Source organism: Lutra lutra, chromosome 13, assembly GCF_902655055.1.
Source record: "Lutra lutra chromosome 13, mLutLut1.2, whole genome shotgun sequence".
Lineage (NCBI taxonomy): Eukaryota > Metazoa > Chordata > Mammalia > Carnivora > Mustelidae > Lutra > Lutra lutra.
The window spans coordinates 32,238,599-32,256,967 of NC_062290.1; the positions used below are offsets into that span (position 1 = coordinate 32,238,599).

The 18,369-nt window shown below is 49.1% G+C and overlaps 1 pseudogene; it reads right to left on the reverse strand.

The window, feature by feature from the left end:
* Positions 1-761: 761 nt before the first annotated feature.
* Positions 762-9,814, reverse strand: LOC125083578 (uncharacterized; annotated as a pseudogene).
* Between the last annotated feature and the right edge of the window lie 8,555 nt (positions 9,815-18,369).

The window sequence follows — 18,369 nt, forward strand, 5'->3', positions numbered from 1 at the left end:
GTGGCTTTACCTTGAAAATCCTTGAAATGCTGAAGAATAAGACTCAGAGGTGTCACAGGTCCCTTACTCCCTGCTTTCCCATTGCTTCAAACACAACAAACGACACAACAAACAACAAAAAGACAGGACACAGACAACCACAGACCCATGGTCCTTCCTCAAGCAGACATCAAGTCTAAAGGTGTGCAAGAAATAATCCCAAATCAAAAACGCAACCTGCCACTGGTGGGGATTATCTTGGTCCCCTGACCGCCTAGGGGGACTTGAACCGCCTGGCAGTTCCCCTGACCGCCTAGGGGGACTTGAAACACCTGGCAGGTCTACCAGTGGAGGGATGGGGTGTCCCCGCATCCACTCCAGCTCTGGAGTTTCATCCAGTTTCCCCCGGTGGGCCATACCCTTGGAGCTCCGCAACCAGACAGACAGACAGGATCTCGAAGAATGGGGTTTCGAGATCTTACCTCCTGAGGCTTTTCCCAGAAATTCTGATGCTGGCTCTGTTCTCAACATTTGATCGCAGACCAGCCCCCAGAATGTTGGGGCCGTTATCAAAGGGGCGAGGCTGACAAAAATTGAAAGTAAGGCAAAGCTTTATTTTTATGCCAGGTATCAGAAACCAGACTGACTAGTCAGGGCCACCTCCCAAGAGGGTGACCCCGTCCCGATCTCACAGGCTGGTTTTATAGGGCATAACCATAGACCCAAGGTACATGGCTTCTATTGTTAAGGCGTTTACGCCCAGAATTGATACCCGGAACAAATACCAGGAACTACTGGGGCATTTATTCCCGGAATGAAATCTTTAGATGTAAACAACGAGATGGCTACCCAGGTAATATGGAGTCGCTCTGGCTAAGTAGGCCCTAATAGTTAAACAGGTTTTAACATTAAATTGGCCCTAACATTGATCCAAGCATTGGTTATGGACCTGTACATGGAAGAGACAGGGGCGATTCAGGGGTGGCACCCTAGGGGAATACAGGTGGGGTGGCTGCTGTCCCTCAAGTCGATTCCAGGGTGGTCAAGGGGCCCTGGAAGTCCTGCTTCTTCCTGCATCTGTCATGCTCTGCATGGTTGCTGGGGACTGGAGGGACAGTGGGAGGAGTAGCATCCCCTGAAGCAGACAGGGGAAAAGACCAGAAGGCTGCTGTGCCCCCCAGTCCCAGGAGGGCCCATTCTCACCAGACAATGGACTGTTGTAGGCCCAGATCATTGCCTCCTGCTCCAAGTGTCAGTCATCAGCAGGGCCTGGTCAGCCAATTCTGGGTGTATTGGCTGACTCAGAGAGTCCTCATGTCTCTTGCTCGGGTTCCAGTGTCGTCTTCTGGTGGGCTGCACAGAAGTCTTCTCTTTGTTTGGCTTGTGGAGGTCAGGTGCAAGAAAGCCATTCCTGCAGGCATGTTTCCTTGTGTTTTCATGCTGAGTCTTCCTCCAGGCCCAAATCGACACTGCAAGTGGGGCCCCAGGGCCCTCCTGGCTCCCTTTGTCTGAGCGCCTCTGGAGACTCTGGTGCCTCAGTGTCATGAGCAGACTGTCCTGTGGTACAGCTGTGGAGACAACAGGTGGAGTGGTATGAGATAGTGAGTGGTCTGTGGCCTGGGACAGGTCTTACCAGAGGCCTGTGGGGTTTTGTGGGACGTGTCTTCTGAGGTCTTGAGGTAAGAGGTTTCCTTGCAGGACCCATGTGTGACATGAAGAAAGGGAAGTTTCCCTTGGGCCCGCTGGGGCTGAATGAAGGCTACACTCCCAGGGTCACTCAGGCCCCTTCCTGGACCATCCGCCTCCATGACTGCTGGGTCCTCTCCTGCAGACTGTCCCCTCCCCAGCCTCTCTGAGAGCCCTTGACATGCCCTCCTCTGTGGGGGGAGCCTATGGCCACACAAGTGTTGCAGGTGGTGTGGCAGAGATGGCGTGCTCCTGACTCCCATGGGAAGAGAGTTTGCAAAGTTCCCATGCTGTGGGCAGGTGGTGGGCGAGGTGGGAACAGGCAGGGTGGCCTTTCCTTGGTGGGTCTTCCCTGCAGATTGAGGGATTGAGGAGAGTGTCTAGAATATCAAACTCACATAGCGAAATGGTGCCATGAGGGGACCTGCTACCTCCCACGAGGCATCTTGGAGGCTCAGGGGACTGGAGGTTTTGGTCAGGTCCTATGGGAGTGTCCAGCGTACTTGACTCAGCTGGAAACCGGGCCTACTCTGTGCCCTCAGGGATGCAGCGCTGGGAGGGGTGAGCTGTCCTGCTCGTATAAGCCCAGGGGCCTGTCTTGTTTGCTCATTTCTCAGGTGCCTGAAGTCGGAGATGAGGCCACCCCACCACTGTCTCTTCCCGACGACTGTTGTTTGGGAGGAAGCCATCTGCTGAATTTTGCAGGGTGGGAGTGCAAGGCTTGGACTGTGCAGATGAGGGGCTCAATGGGGCATGGGACTCTTTTCCAGAAGAGCACAGTGCATGGGCTACCTAGTCAGCCACTGCCCTCCCTCCAAGTTCAGCAGCTCCTGGACGATAGAGCCCAACCACCACAGGGAGTTGCACAGATCAGGCGGAGGTTCCCTGTGGGATGTTCTCAGGGCTTCCTACTGCCTACAGGGACTGTGACCTTCCCTTCATTTCCTCTTTGTTGTCAGAGGCTAGGGCAGCACCCCGTTGTGTTGTGTGGTTTCCCTACGTGACCACAACAAAGGGCAACGAGAGAGAGCATGTGTCCATGTTTGCCTGCCTCTTTTCCCGCCCAACTCACCCCATTCCCAAGTCCTTTTCTTCTGCTTCCCTTGTTGTTTCTGTCAAGTCCACGGAAGGAAAGCTTCTTGAGAGTTGAGAGCAAGAGCAGAATAGGGCATAAGCACAGACTCCCAGGCAGCAGAGAACCAAGTGGGGACACCCAGGCCAAGCCTCCCTTCCTGAGGCTCCTCCAGCAGGGTGAGTTGTGCCCTGCCAAATCCCAGTCGTACTCCCTTCTCTGCTGTCCAGGGCTGCTTCCCAGACTCAGTGGTGAGGGGTCAGGGTGATGCTAAGAAAGGGGCGAGGAGGGCTGCTCAGGGATTTCATGCAGCAGTTCAGATGAAAAGCTTTAGTGCCTGCCTGAGACTAGGGCCTCCAGGGTGGGCGTCGTCAAAGCAGGGAAATGGGAATAGCTTGGAGGAGGGGCTTATGGATTTATGAGAGAGGAAGCCCAAGGGATGGAGTTGGAAATGAATTACAGGCGCAGTGTGTCTCCTTCTGTTGAAATCGTCGTCTTCCATGGAATCCTCCTCCAGGTCAGAGAGGAGCGAGGATGCTAGGGTGGCTGTGAGGACAAAAGGGAGTCAGTGGAGCTGACAACCTCTGGCCTGCGGCTCTGGGGATGATGGGCTCTGCCCTCAGTGGGGTGGGTCCCCAGCTCTGAGTCCTCCCTGGCCTTGGTCGCTTGATCTCCACAGGGTGCAGATGGGTCTCTGGTTGCCCACCTGCTCTTCCCACCTCTGATTCTCTCCAAGATCCAGAAGCCCATCTGTGTGATCCTTTCCCCCCTGGAGGCTGTCACTGTTTAAGACAGCCTTTGCAGGACTTTGCCTTCCTCCGTCCTTGTTCCTGTACCTCCTTCCTCCCCTTCCTCCTCCTCCTCCCCTAGAGATGCTCCATGTCCTTCCCCCTGCCAAGCTCCACCAGTCTTATTGTTGTCCAAGGTGGGGAAACCAAGGAAAGAGAGGAGATATCCTGGCTCCCACGGAATCAACCCCCTGTTCTCTCTGTGCTGGGAGCAGCTCTCATGGGTCTGGGATTGCTAGGGAACTGCAGGGAGAGATGGCCAACCACCTCCCCACAGCCCATATCTGCCCAGTCACTGAGATGACCTTTCCAGGGACATGTTTCAGGCTCATACAATGCCCTCTATTTCCATAAGTATTACAGAGGTTGAATGGAGATGGGACCATAAGAAATTCTCCCTGTGCCTTCAGCTGTTCAGGGCAGCCCTGGAAAATGTCAAACAGTATGGTCACTGAAACACAGGATTCCTGCCAGTGCTCCTGCTGAGGCTTGCAGGGAATGGACGGGGCAGGGGTGTGTGTAAGGCCCTGGAGAGGCCTGAAGAATGTTTGCAGTTTGGGCATGACTGGGGAGTGGGGGGCATGGCCAGAGCTGTGTGCTGGAGAGGTGGGTTTGTGAGAGGAGAAGTGACTCCCTGGCCCTGCTCCCAAGAAACTCTGTGCTATGCCTCAACAACAGCTGATGAGAGGTAGAGTGGACCTGAGACAGCAAGTGTGTGAAGCAGGTCCAGCAGCCCTTTCACACAGGCCTGGAAGACCCTGGCCTGCAGCAGGGCATCTCCAGGGCAGCTACATGGGGGCATCCTTCTCTTGTGAGCACATCCACAGGTCAGACTCGGCTGGGGTGTGAAGGCTGGCAGAAGCTAAGGGACATGGGAGCCTGTGTAGTGAACCCAGGGGAAGCTCGCTTTACCTTCTCCAGCTCTCGGAGTCCCCCTGAATGTACAGCAGCTTGAACAGAACCAGGAAAGTTTGGTAGTGGACGTTATCATGGAGAGAGTTTGCCTGTCTTCTACCTCCTGGCTCACACCAGAACTTAGTGTCCTCGTTCTCTTGCACAGGAGAGGATGGTTGGGTCCACCAAGTCATGACCATGACCAGGTCTGGGCCCATGCCAAGAAAGATCCAGAATCTCTTGTGCACCATTCCCAAGAGGCCATGAACAGAGAGACCAAGCTTTGACATGTGGCAGTGGCAAAGGGAGGCCAGAGCAGGTTTGATCAGAAAGATCCTTAAAATAGCCAACCAAAGGCGCCTGGGTGGCTCAGTGGGTTAAGCTGCTGCTTTTGGATCAGGTCATGAACTCAGGGTCCTGAGATCGAGTCCCGTATCGGGCTCTCTGCTCAGCAGGGAGCCTGCATCCCTTCCTCTCTCTCTGCCTGCCTCTCTGCCTGCTTGTGATCTCTCTCTGTCAAATAAATAAATAAAATCTTTAAAAAAAAAATAGCCACCCAAGGAGTAGAGTGGTGATGACAAACCCAGCCTACCCTAAAGGCCCGTGGACACAATATCTGTTCTTTTCATTCAGAAACTATGAAATGAGCAAACCATGCCTTTTCCCAATGCATCCCTTTCCTTGGTGCATTGTTACCCACCTTCTTCATTTTCCAGAGTGGCAGGGGCAACCCCATGTTCCCAGGAGCCCTGTCCCACTGTTCCCTTCCTCCGTGCCTTTCCCTACCTGAAGAGACTTCGTCCTCATTGCTGGAGTCCTGGACGCTCTCTACATACAAATCTATAGGAACCAAAATAGAAGCAATGCTGTTACGAAAGAGACTGCCGCACCCATTCATCCCGGTTCCGTTGAGATGTCTATGTACCATGCAGCATCTGCCTGACCCTTTTGCACTGGTGTCAGATGTTCATGGGGCTGGTGGAGCCAGAGCCCTTTGAGGAGACAGAGATTGGAGTTTCATCCCTTCTAATGAGACCAGGATCCTGCAGCAGCCACCTCAGTGTCAGTTCTGCATGCCCATGACCACTGTCCCCTCCCAATGCAACCATCTAAAACTCTAGTTGTTATGGGACTCTTGATGTCTGGCTAGTGGGAGGGAGCAACTGGACGTTTTCTTTTCCTTGATGATTTTTGTATAGTCCATTGAGATAATAAATAACTGTGTAAAATGAATTGTAGACAGACTCTTGGTTAGCTCAGCACTAGAGCCAGCCAGGAGCGAGAGACAAGCCCTGCTCTCCCACATATTTCTCGGGCATTAGTGGCTGGCCTGATAGGGCCCTCAATAGGTAAGACATTCCCAGGCTCACGCACACCGACCTGGCACTGTTGGAGGCCTTTGGACACTAAGAGATTAAGGTGAACCCCCAGTTCCTAGAATAAATGGTGAATAGATGTTCTCAAAACAGAGAAACTGCTAGAATAGATATGGAACCTCAAAGGAACCACAAGGAGCCAAAATGTTTCTGAGTATGAAGGAGTAGGTGGTGGGTCCCTAGAAGCTGATCTTCCAATACCTTGGATCACTCCCCTGAGCCAACAGGATGGTGCTGGCATAAAAATAGACAGGAGCATGTGGGAGCGAAATAGAAATGCCCAAATAAATGTGCTCATATTGGAATCACGATGCTTGACGAGAGGACTGACTAGAAAAAGCATCCTCTTCTGAAACAGTGAACAGAATGAAAAGGCAGCCCACATATTCTAGACACCACTTGCAATCCTTATTTCAGAAAAGGTGTGTTCACTGACAAAAAGGAAAAACAACAAACAAAAGAATGCAAAACAAAACCAAAAAATAACGGGATTTCACCAAATGAAATAATCGAGAAAAAGACTTGAATAGACTGTGCTGCAAAGGGAACGAATGGCTGGCCAAACAGAAATATAAAAAGATGCACAACATAAGGCATCATGAGGGCAATGTAAATCCAAAGGACGCTGAGCTGTGGCATTGTCTGTTAGGGTAGTGAGGACCAAACCAGGAATTCAAGCCCAAAACCCATGTTGGAAGGATGCAGAAAATTTGAGACTTCTTTGCAGTTAGTAGAATGCAGAATGGTGCAACTGCCCTGGAAAAGCCCGTTGAGTGTCGTCAGAGAGCAATGAAAGGTACTCCCATGGATCTCGCACATGCAAGTGAGGAAAAGAGATGTCGGAAAATCAGATTCTGTTCAAATACATGTTTCTCATGAAAGAAATTCTTGTTTGATGCAAAAGAACCCTGCAACCCTAATTTGGCTCTGTTTCCATTCCTAGGCACTGAACTCCCTTAACTTCTCTATTGGCACAAACCTACCAAATAAAACAAGCCCCTCTTGAATGGACAGATGGCCAGGGAAATGTGTGATGATTTTCCTGTCACACCTGTTGAGGTTTGAGGTTCTCTTTCGCCACTTTGCAATGCCCAGAGCACCCTTCATTCCTGCATGGAGGGGGCCCAGGTCCCCAGAGTAATGCTCAGTCCCTGAGGAAGACCTCATTTCCCCTATGATAGGACACCTTTTGTGCCCCCCTCAGAGAGCCCCAGCTAGCACCAGTGGTGGATGTGTGATTTCCCATGGGAGAAGGCCAGTTTAAATCTTAGACACAGTATCTTCAGGGAAATGGTTGATCTCCACGGAGAAACACGGAGTGAATTTGCACCATCTATTCCTGGCTACTGCTCCTTTGTCAGGATCCTCCCTGAATGTGCCTTTGCACGAGGCTGCTGCAGAAGCTGCTTGCAGAAGGAAGGAGTCTGTCCCAGCACTCAGTGCTTCCGATGAGTTTGGGAAGATGCATCATGGGGCCTCTGATGCAGAGACATGTGTGAGTGAAGTGGCAAGAGGGATGTACTGTGACCATTCATGCCCGCAGCATACCATGACGTGAGAGACCCATGGACACTGACTCAGTAACAGGGATTGGACAAGGCAAACTTGTCTTTGGGGCACAGTTTCCCCCTTCCTAGTTAGCGACGGGATTTTTTTTCTAGGGTAATTGATGTGTATTTGCAAAGAAATAACACCTGTTGAAATTGTAGGTGTTGAAAGTTTTCATGTACATGGACGTTAATGACGTGACGGTGATGGGAAACTTTCCTGAGAAAGTGGACACCATTAATCACCATGTTGAAGGGAACAGATAGGTACAAGAACATCCCATTCACACACCTGACACACACCAACCCTGAGAATCACAGCACATGGATTCCCATGTAAACACAGCTCCTGCCCAGCACCCAATCCTACAGCACCTAAGAATAGTATGGTAGCTTCTGGGGACAGGTCCATGAGGCGTTGGGTTGTGGTCTGGAACATGACTCTTAGTCCCATTGCAGCAGGATCTGGATTCTGGGTGGCTCTCAAGATGGAGCCTGCAGGGAACCCCCACCTTGCCCTTGTCCAGGTTGCTCGAAACCAATGCGTGACTCTAGAGTACAGCAGACTTACCACTCTCCCTTTCCAGCAGGACCACCTGCGATTTCAGAAAAAAAAAAAAAAAAAAAAAACATGATGAACATCAAGTCATGCCTCGTCTAGCATGCACAGCTCTTTTGTTCTCTTGGTGATGGGCAGGGTCATGGGCACTGATATGGAATCTACCTAGAGGTTGCATACCCTGGGTCCATTGGACAAAACAGGTTGTAAGGTGGTGTAAGTAGTACCCGGGAAAAATCTCACTACCCTGTGGACTGTAACCGAACCTGCTGTTTCTGTCAGAGTCTTTGGAATCGGGTATCCATGGGTAACAGACTCTCCCTCAATGATCTGCCCACCAAGTACATTGTACGTGCTGAGGTGTTTGGATCTGATTTCTAGAATAAGAGAAACAAAGGATGCTGTACCTCACATGAAGAAAGGCTAAATTACCACCTTGGTGAAAAATGGGGCCTCTCCCTCTGTGCTGTTCACGTCAAGGCCATTGCAAAGGCTAGCCAGGGGATCTAGGTAGATACACACAGAGAGTGTCGGGACACCCACGGGGGTCTTCAGGATTTGCTCATGGAGGGTTGCTTGGTGTGCATGTATTGACAAGTGTGTGGAGGTGGGGAGCTAATCAGTCTGGACTGAGCTGCAGTTGGCCCTTTCTGGATGGAAGAAGAAAGCTCCTGAAGAGGAGCAGGGACGTGAATAGAAACTCTGCCTCATACTGGAGCTACAGGTCATGGAGTAGCTGTGAAATGGTCCATCTCTAAGGCACACCTACTCCCTGCACTCAAAGCTGCACCACCTAAGGGCAGCAGAGTAGTTTCCGGGGACAGGGCCATGAGGCCACGGGTCTTTCCCCAGAAAATACTTTTCTGTTACTACGACCCTTATTCTCAATCCTGCAGGACCTGTAATTAGAGTGGTTCTCATCATGAAAGCCTGCGAGCAAGCCCCACCTTTCCCCTTTTCCAGGTTGTTGCAAACAAGTGAGTGACTCTAGAGTATAGAATACTTACCGCCATCCCCTACCAGCAGGGTCACCCGTGATTTCAGAAAAGAAAACAGAATAAGCATCAAATCATGCTTTGTCCTGTTTGTGTGGCTTTTTTTTCCCTGGGGGATGGGAGAAAACCAGATGGGGAAGTGTGCTAGAGGCCCATGAGCCCCAAAGTATGAAGAGAGCAAAATGAGTCCGGCACAAATGTGCCCAGTCTTCCTACAGGTTCCACGTTCCGGTTCCCACTGAACAAAATAGGTGGCAAGGAGGAATAGCTGCTACCCATACCAAAGCTCACTGCCCTACAGATGGTAGGACAGTGCTGTGATTGTCCCTGCCTCCCCTACAATGTCTTTGGGATTAGGTAGCATTTGGTAACAGATTCTCCCTCAAACTTCTCCCTACCCTGTCAGTTGTGCATGCTGAGATTTTTGTATATGACCTTGATTTAAAAAGCCAGAAGACTTTTGTGTTTCCCACAAATAAAGGCCAACATACCACCCTGGTGAAAAATTGGTGTCTTCCTCTGTTGTTCTTGTGGAACGCTCACCCGCCTGTCCATCCAGCAAAAATCTTCCTTTAGAATTCTCATCCATGTCTTTTCTGCCATCTTTCTAACAGGAAGACACCAATGATCCAAGTGTGTTTTCCTACCATCCCTTTTCATTGTCTGGGTAGCTGGCAACCTGCTTCTGGTCTCTTCTGCCCCTGGAAGGTGGCAGTTTCCTCGTTCCTGGATCATCCAAGATAGCTGAGTCTTCAGACTGCATCCCACTAAGAAGAAGATTTGAGGACTTATTATCTAGATGGTACTTAGGGTCTCATTTCTCCGTAGATCTGATGGCTGACTTGTATTCTTGGAGGAACAATTTTTGACATTTTCAGCAGTACTGCAAGGAGAAACACAAGGTAGAAGTCATTGGAAAAATGACAATATTAAAATACTCAAGAGTCCAAACAGTGCATTTCTTCCTCAGATGCTGGGGTGTTTCCCCATCTGTTCTCACAGAGATTCTGGAGGAATGGCAAGACCCATGACTTCGTGTTCTGGCACCTCTGCTCTTCATCTGGAAGAGAGCCTGCTGTCCCTTTGACTCTGAGCACAGAGGGACTGGGTGGGTCTGCTGTTGTGCTGGGTGGATGATAGTCCCCGGTCAGGGAAGGAGGAGGATGCCGCTCCACCAGACCCTCTGGGGATGCCTAGGGCTTTCCCTGCAGAACCTCAGTGTGGTTCCAAGAGAGGGAGGTGGTTCTGGACCCCCTTTTCCCTGTCTCCCTCCACCTGTAGGTGTGAAGAAATACTGGCACTTTGCGGTCATCCTGAGGGCCTCCACAAGCATTGACCTGAGACCATCTAACGTGCCATGGAGTTGTTTGTGGTGATACCGATATGCTCCTCATGGCCCTGCCCTCTGCGAGTCCTGGCCTGCCTCTCTCAGGGGCCTAGTAGCATGCCTCTGTCAAAGAGCATGGTTCCGGGGCACTGCAGGAAGGGAAGACTGTGGGTTCAAGGTCACTGCTTGGAAAGAGTAGATCTGTAGAGGGCGGGGCAAACCCAATGGGCAGAGAGATGTTTCCAGTCTTGCGCTCAGACATGAGAGATTATTTCACACCTGGAGGCATCCTCCTGCTTCCCAGGACCTGTTCCCAGAGAGAGGCACTTCCTTATCGGGAATCCAGGCATGTGCGGACCTTGGCCTCTGCCTAAAAGTTTGTGTTAAGTGGCCCACAGTGCCAGGTAGGCCCACAGCAACCCAGCATCCACGTCAGCCTGACCTGTTGGTCACAGCCCCTTCTCAGGTCTGAGAAAGCCACGTGGCTCATTGTTTATACCCCTTTGCGATAAGACGAAGCCCCTGAGTTTGTTGTCAGAACTGCCCCTTCTTTGGATGCTCCCAGAGGGATGTCCTGTCTCATTGAGTGCCATGTGGGCTCATCTCTGACCCGAGGGCCCTGTCCCTTCTCCCCTCCTTTGTTGGGGCTCCTGCTCAGGTCAGCTGGGGCAGTTAGAGGGTCATGTCTCTGATCAGCAAAGATGGGAATTCCCTCTGCAGGCAGAGTCCCAGGCTGGCAGATGTGGGCGTGGTCACTGGGCCAGCCCTCAGAAATGAGTCAGGTGACCTTTCAAAACCTGGGTAGGTTAAGGGTTCTAAACCTACCAACAGCACCCAGGCCATAACTTAGCCGGATTTTTCTGGAACCATCAGACAACCTTTGCAAACGTGAGGACAAGTGAAATGCACTGCCTGGTGGGTAAGTTGTTTAGGCGTCTTGGGCTTCTGTCCCCAGGGATTATTCAGGCTGGTGGTGTAGGGGCTCAGGGGCAGGTTATTTGGGGCCAATGTGCCTTGCTTCAGAGGATCCCCCTGTGTTTGAGCAGGAAAGCAGGGGTTGCAGTCCAATCTGGCACCTGGGCCCACGTTGGTCACCACGGTGGTTGTGTTGAGCCGAGCACAGGGGCGGCCAGCTGGAGTCTGAGGTTCCTCAACTGCCTTTTGACAGCCTGCACCCAGAGCCCAGGGCACCTGGGGCAGAGCCAGAATCACAGGGCCCAGGCAGATGCTCATAGGAAAGGACTGGAGCCAGGGAGGGAGGCAGGCAGGCCCAGGCAGCCACGTCAGCCAGCCAGGTGGCCGGGGTGCTGAAGCCTGGCTCTATGCTCTGTGCTTTATTGGAGGGTTGGTGTTTATCAGGGTAAAAAGCACACAGTGTGAGGTCTGCCATAGCCATGACCCTGAGGTGGAAGGGTGTTGTGGAAGTGGAAGATAGTTTTTTTTTTTCTTTTTTATTTTGAGTTCCAGGGTCCATGAGAGGCATGTCTTAGCAAGGAAAGGCGAGAGGCCCCTTTTAGCCAAATAGAGATTTTGCGGGTGGCATAGCTTAGTTTCCACTCAATATGTAGTAATGCTTTTTGCCGGTCAAATCTCCCAGAATTCCATTTAAGAGTGTGATACTACTTTACTGTGTTACTCATCTCAAGGTATCCTTGTACACTTTTAAAAAAATTGTGTACTCATCCTTTGAATCAAATATAAGCCAAAAATTAAGAAAAATATTTAATGACTGCTAAGATGCTTTTGAATAGAGAGTTATGAAAGAAGAAAGGAAGCAAGACTAAGAGGGTCACTAACGTGAGTAGAAAAGACATCAAAGAGGTAGTGTGTAAGCACATCTCCTCCAGGAGTTCCCTATCATTGAAGTTACAGGTAGATGAATGAGAACACATGTCAAAAGTGAAAGATGATTCAAGGAGAAGTAAGCCTCCCTAGGACGGTCATGCAAAATGCAGTTGAAATAGGGTTTCTGCAGATCTTCTGTTTGGGTTCTGGGAGCAGAAGGGACTTTATTTAGATTCTTGTCACTAGTTGCGAATGATGATTGACCTCCCGGCCACCTCCTTGCCCACATCCTCCTGCTTGGGTCAGGTCTGGACATCATGGAACTTCTGGCAGCAAATTGCCAAGCATGTATTAGGTGAAGGTCTGCCAGCAGCAATGCTAAATCTTTCACAAATTGCGGGGCTCTATGGTTTTGGCCTCCTTGAGCCTGCACTCCCTGCTGAGATGGAGGGACATACTTTCCATTATGGGTGACTCTGTGTTTCCACGAGTGTGGGTCCTGAGACCTCAACTAAATGCTCTCCTTGTTTTTACAGGTGGTGCTTCAAGGCTCAGGGGACGTGGCCTCATGGGCAGAATCCACAGTGTCTGGTCTCTGTCTCTTCAGAGCAGATTCCAGTGCAACACGTACAGGAGTGTGGCCCCTTTCATTTCCCTGGCGGATGTGCATCACAGTGGTAAGTTGTCTTGGTTCTGAACATCCCGCCTGGGTTGAGGTTCAGGCCTTGACTTGGGTGTCTTCATTTGCTGGCTTCTGTCTTTTTTCCGGAGGGAAAGATATCCTCTTCTTATTGATAAAATTGGAGATGTACCCTTAACCAGAATATCTAGAGTTTGCTGCTTGGGGAAAATTACTTAGTGGCACATACAGAGAAGTTACTGCAAGTCCCCACCCCACACAAAACGTCTGCACTCCAGGTTGCCTCTTGTAGAAGAATCCTGAGTTATTGCAGGCTGACCTTATAAATGGACATTCTCTCTATGATCGACTTTTGCCCACACTTGTTTATTGGGCCATTCATCTAAAGCAAAGTATATCGGGCATCTTTACAAATGGATGTTTGAGTGGACTTCTGTGCACGTTCTCTCTCTCACTCTCTCTGTCTCTCTGTCTCTCTGTCTCTCTATCTTTATCTCCTTTTTTTTTGGTGGGGGAGTGGGAGTTACAGAGGATGAGAGAGACCCTTAAGCAGGTTCCACATGCCTTGCATAGCATGACACGGGGCCCAATCCCATTACCCTGACAACATAACCTGAGCCAAAAAAAAGAGTTGGTCCCTTAACTGAAAGAGCCATGCAGGCATTCCTGGGCATGCTTTGTCTTCATTCAAGGGAGCATAAGAACCCCCTTCTGTCCTAAAATCTTCTGAATCAGGGAGTTTTTACACATCTGCTGTGGTCTTACACCATCTAAGGCCCAGAGATATGTAGCTGTTCTTGGTGGTGGAGAAAACCACTTGGCTCCCAAGTTGTCATATACGGGGAGGAAGCCCTCACTGCCTGATGTTGAACTGTAGAGGTTTTCCTGCCCTGGTACTGACAGTTCTTCCAGAAGAGCACCTTTGTAAAAGATGAAATTAATTTGCAAGCCTCTGGGTGGCACAGCTGGGTAAACATCTGCCCACAGCTGAGGTCAGGATCCCTGGATCCTGGGGAATCAAGCCCTGCATTGGGCACCCTTCTCAATGTGAAGCCCACTTCCTCTCCCTCTTCCCTGCTGCCTGACCCTGACTGTTCTTGCTCCCTCTCTAGTTCTCTCGCTCTCAAATAAATAACTAGAAATATTTCTAAGCATGTAGTTAATTTGTAAATCCTTTCCAATTTATGAGGACAGTATTAGTAGAATTAAGGACACATGAGAGGTAGATCACAAACCATGTGTTTGTTGAATCTTGTTGCCATTCATCCTTGTGATCTACATACATCGATAGATTAATGTTTTCATGAATTTACATCAATCACCTTGTTTTCTAAGATTCTGAATTAACCCTCCAATTGATGTTCTCATGGATCACAGGCAGTGTTACTTCCTGTGATCAAACTTCCTACCAAGAGACAGTATCTGTGTCAGTTGTGAGAGCTAATAAAGGAAAGTCCCCTGTTCTTACTTGGCACAGTGTGCACGGTTGTGAGACCCCGCCTGTTCGGTGATACTGGCCTTTATGCATGTACCGATGGATGGGAGCAGATGGGCTTTATTTCTAGCTATTGGTTACTGGAATAGTGCATTCAACATCTCTCAGAACATGACCCAGTTGTATGTGTTTGCAGTGAAAAATTGTCAGTGTCTGAGTTAGTATCTCAATATCACCCTAAGAAATTCCTGAGGAGGTATTTGCCCAGTGATTTTCTGATGTGAGTGTCCAGGGAAGAATTTTCCCCCATTGCGTTGGGATCAGTGTTTCCTCAGTCTGAGGGTGTCGTTGTTTGCTAAGGAAGAAGGCATACCTGAGCACATTCCTTTCCTCATGACACCGGGAGGATTTTCTTCTGTGGAAATCCTCCCATGTCCTTCGTGTGTTGGCTCCATGAGGAATGGGATTCCCACATGGATTTTATTGGCATTCAGCAGCAGCGATGATGCAGGGTGTCCCAGGAGGTCCCTGCACCTTTGCTCCTGTGTGAGGGATGATGCGCACTCTGAGATGGTAGCAGGAACTCGGGTCTGAGCCCCACTTGATGCTTCTCCCACCAAGATACAGCACTAGTGGTTCTCCCCTTGTGAGTTCTCTGGTGTTGGGAAAGGGACCACTTCTTGCAGAAGGCTCTGCCTCAGTGATTGGAGACACAGGGTTTGTATTGTGTGATTTATGTGTTGTTGAGAAAGGTGGGCACTCTGAGTAAAGGCAGGGCCCCGGTGATGACAGACTCAGGTTTCTCTGCTCTGAGATATCTGGTGTCTCCAAATGTGAGAGCTGTATCTAACGGCTCTCCCACGTTGACCGCATTTGTCGAGGTTCCCACCAGTGTGGATCCTCAGATGCTGGCTGAGGGTGTGGCTGGACTAAATGCTATCCTTTGAAGATGGCATTCAACCAGTTTCTGTCTATGGGAACGTGCCCATGGCCTTGAAGGGATGAATGTTGCTGCCAGCTCTTGTGCAGCAATCCCACCACATGGCTTCTACCCTGTGTGAAGTCATTGGTGTTAATAAGAGCAGAGCTCTCTGAAGGGTCTCCCACCTTCGTTCCATCCCTAAGGTGCCTCTCAGGTGAATTTTCTGTGTACAGAGGTGAGCACTGCCGTGGAATTGTTTCCCCCATGAGTATCATGTGTACTTTCCTTGGAAGGGTGAGTTATCTCATGTCTCCTGAGGTTAGAGTCCTGACTAAAGGGTCTCCCACACTGGGGAGATGAGTGTGGTGCGATCCAGGATGAACGAGCTCTGATGTCACTTGCACCAGGGACACATGCCTAAAGGCCCTTCCACATTGTCTGTAAATACAAGGTTTCTCTTCCCTGTGTGTTAGCAAACATCAAGTGAGGTGAGGTTCATGTGAAATCTTCCTCCTGTGCCCCAGCATTGGCCATGTTCCTGGGCAGTGTGAACTGTCTGCTTATGGCCAGAACAGGAGGGGCTGTGGAAGGATTGCTCACTCATGTTCCTTCCTTCCTGAGTCGTAGTAATTCCAGCCTCCTCTTTCAGGTATAGTCTCTGTGTAATTCTGCATGTCGCTTTTGTTTGAGTGCAATATTACTTTTCTGAATTCAGATAGATCTTTCTACATGGTAATGGCTTGACTTGAGGCCCATTTCAGCCAAGACATTAAACTACTCAGATTTTTGGTGGGACAACCTGTATGCTCAGTGTCTTGGAAGACAGGAGATTTTGGTGAATGCTTAGCGTATCCCATGTCCTGCTGTAGTGTGGAAGATGAGGGCTCATTACAGTGAAGCTTACCATTGACTTTCAGAGAAGCAGACCTTTGAGATGCACCTGCGTAGGTATCACTTCATCCTTTTTAATAGGGAATGTATTGCAGTGAGCACTTGGGTCTTATATGCAAACAATGAGTCATGGAACACTACATGAAAAACTACTGAAGTACTTTATGGTGACTAAGACAACAGAACAAAAGAAAGAAAGAGGGGGAGGGAGGGAGTAATACAAAGAACAAAAAGATAATGAAGGGAAGTAAGGAAGGAAGCAAGAGAGGGAGGGTTTGAAAAAAAGGAGAAGAGAAACTGGTAGAGAGGCATTAGGGGAAAGAAAAATTTTGAAAGTTGTGAGACAAACATCTGAGAGTTAAGATTTGAGCTTGATTACAAAGGAAAGACATGGAGTCATCTACTAAGGAGCAGAAACATGTTATAGGGTATTGGTGATTAGAACCTATTGACCAGATAAACATGTGAGAAAAAGAAAGGGAGGATGGGATGCTGGGGAGATTAAGATGGGCAAACTCCACAAAGGCGAGGACTGAAAGAGGTTCCACATGATAGTTTCAGTCCAAGAATCACAGAAGTGTCCTATGTTCAGATGACGCAGAATGTGCAGTGGGTTAGGTGGATGGAGACGGAAGAGTTGTCAGAAATGGGAACGTGTTGCAGGGTTGTTTCCACAGGAGCCTTACAAGAGACAGGACTGATGTAGGTAAGATGTTAGAGTTCGAGGCTGATGGTCAAGAAAGAAGTCTTGAGACACCTTTGCTGGCAAAAGATGATTTCATTAAAGCACAGGTACAGGACCCATGGGTAGAAAGGGTTGCTATGCTGGGGTCATGACAGGAGGCTGACTTTCTAGGATGGCGATGGGGGAGGTCAGGGAAAAGGGAGGTTTTGTAAGAACATTGCAGTAGATCAGATGACACACAGGATACAGGAGGCTTGCTCTTGTCAAGTGAAGGAGGTTTTTCCTTCTAGAAAGACATTAATAGAAAGATAGTTGGGAACTTCCTGGAGGAATGTTACCTTCTTCATCTCACAGGTCCTTCTCAAGGGACTGCAGGTTTGGGAAGAAATTCCGTTTTATTTACATTTCCTTCAGCCTCAGCCTCCCTCAGTGTGATGGAGGGGAGGGAGATGTTAGGGCTTCAGGAAATGGAGTTATAGGTCTCTGGAAGTTACCTAGCCTATTGACAAGCAACCCTCTTCCTTTGCAATCACTAGGACATTTGTAAACTGAGGGAAACTCAGGTCTTGCAGTGTTTTGATCTCTATTTGTGAAGAATCTGGTTTTTTCTTTCCTTAGCTTTAGAGCAGCCAGAGTGACTGAGGAATGTCACCCATATCACATGTTGTGGAGGGGTGGTGTGGCATGCCAGCTTCTGCTTTGTCCTCAGCTAGCCTTCTCTGCCCTTGTAATGTCCTCCTAAATAGGTTAGACCCTTCAGTCATTAAGGTTGTTGAAGGAGGAAGGTCTTATCTTCTATATCTTCTTCCTGCCGAATAGGGGCATAATGATGTCCCTGCCTATGGGTCAGTACTGGTCATTTAGGGACTCTATGTGTGAGAGTTGTGAATTGCAGGGACCACTGAGAGCAGGGGAGAAATTCTGTTTGGATGTCCCTGCCTATGGGTCAGTACTGGTCATGTAGGGACTCTATGTGTGAGAGTTGTGAATTGCAGGGACCACTGAGAGCAGGGGAGAAATTCTGTTTGGATGTCCCTGCCTATGGGTCAGTACTGGTCATGTAGGGACTCTATGTGTGAGAGTTGTGAATTGCAGGGACCACTGAGAGCAGGGGAGAAATTCTGTTCGGATTTTCCTGAGTGGAAAGGACCATCTCTCATCTGGAAGTTACTACAGTGAAGGATTCCTGGCACCACCCAAGGAATTTGTCAGGTCCTGAGCTCTTGTGTTTTGGGAGGTTTTTGATCACTCCTTCAATCTCATTACTAGATATCCATCGATTCAGGTTGTCAATTTCTTCCTGGTTCAATTTTGGGAGTTTATGGTTTTCCAGGAATGCATCCATTTCATCTAGGTTGCTTAACTTATTGGCATATAACTATGGATAATAATTTCTGATGATTGTTTCTATTTCCTTGGTGTTAGTTGTGATCTCTCCCTTTTCATTCATAATTTTATTAATTTGGGCTTTCTCTCTTTTCTTTTGGATTAGTTTGGCTGATGGTTTATTGATCTTATTGATTTTTTCAAAAAAACAGCTTCTAGTTTTATTGATGCATTCTACTGTATCTCTAGTTTCTATCTCATTGATCTCTGCTCTAATCTTGATTATTTCCCTACTTGATTGTGGAGTTGGATTAATTTGTTGTTGATAATCCAGTTCTTTAAGATGTAGAGACAGCTGGTGTATTCTGGATTTTTCCATTTTTTTTTTTTTTGAGAGAGGCATGAATGGCTATGTATTTACCCCTTAGGACCACCTTTGCTGTATCCCATAGGTTTGGGACC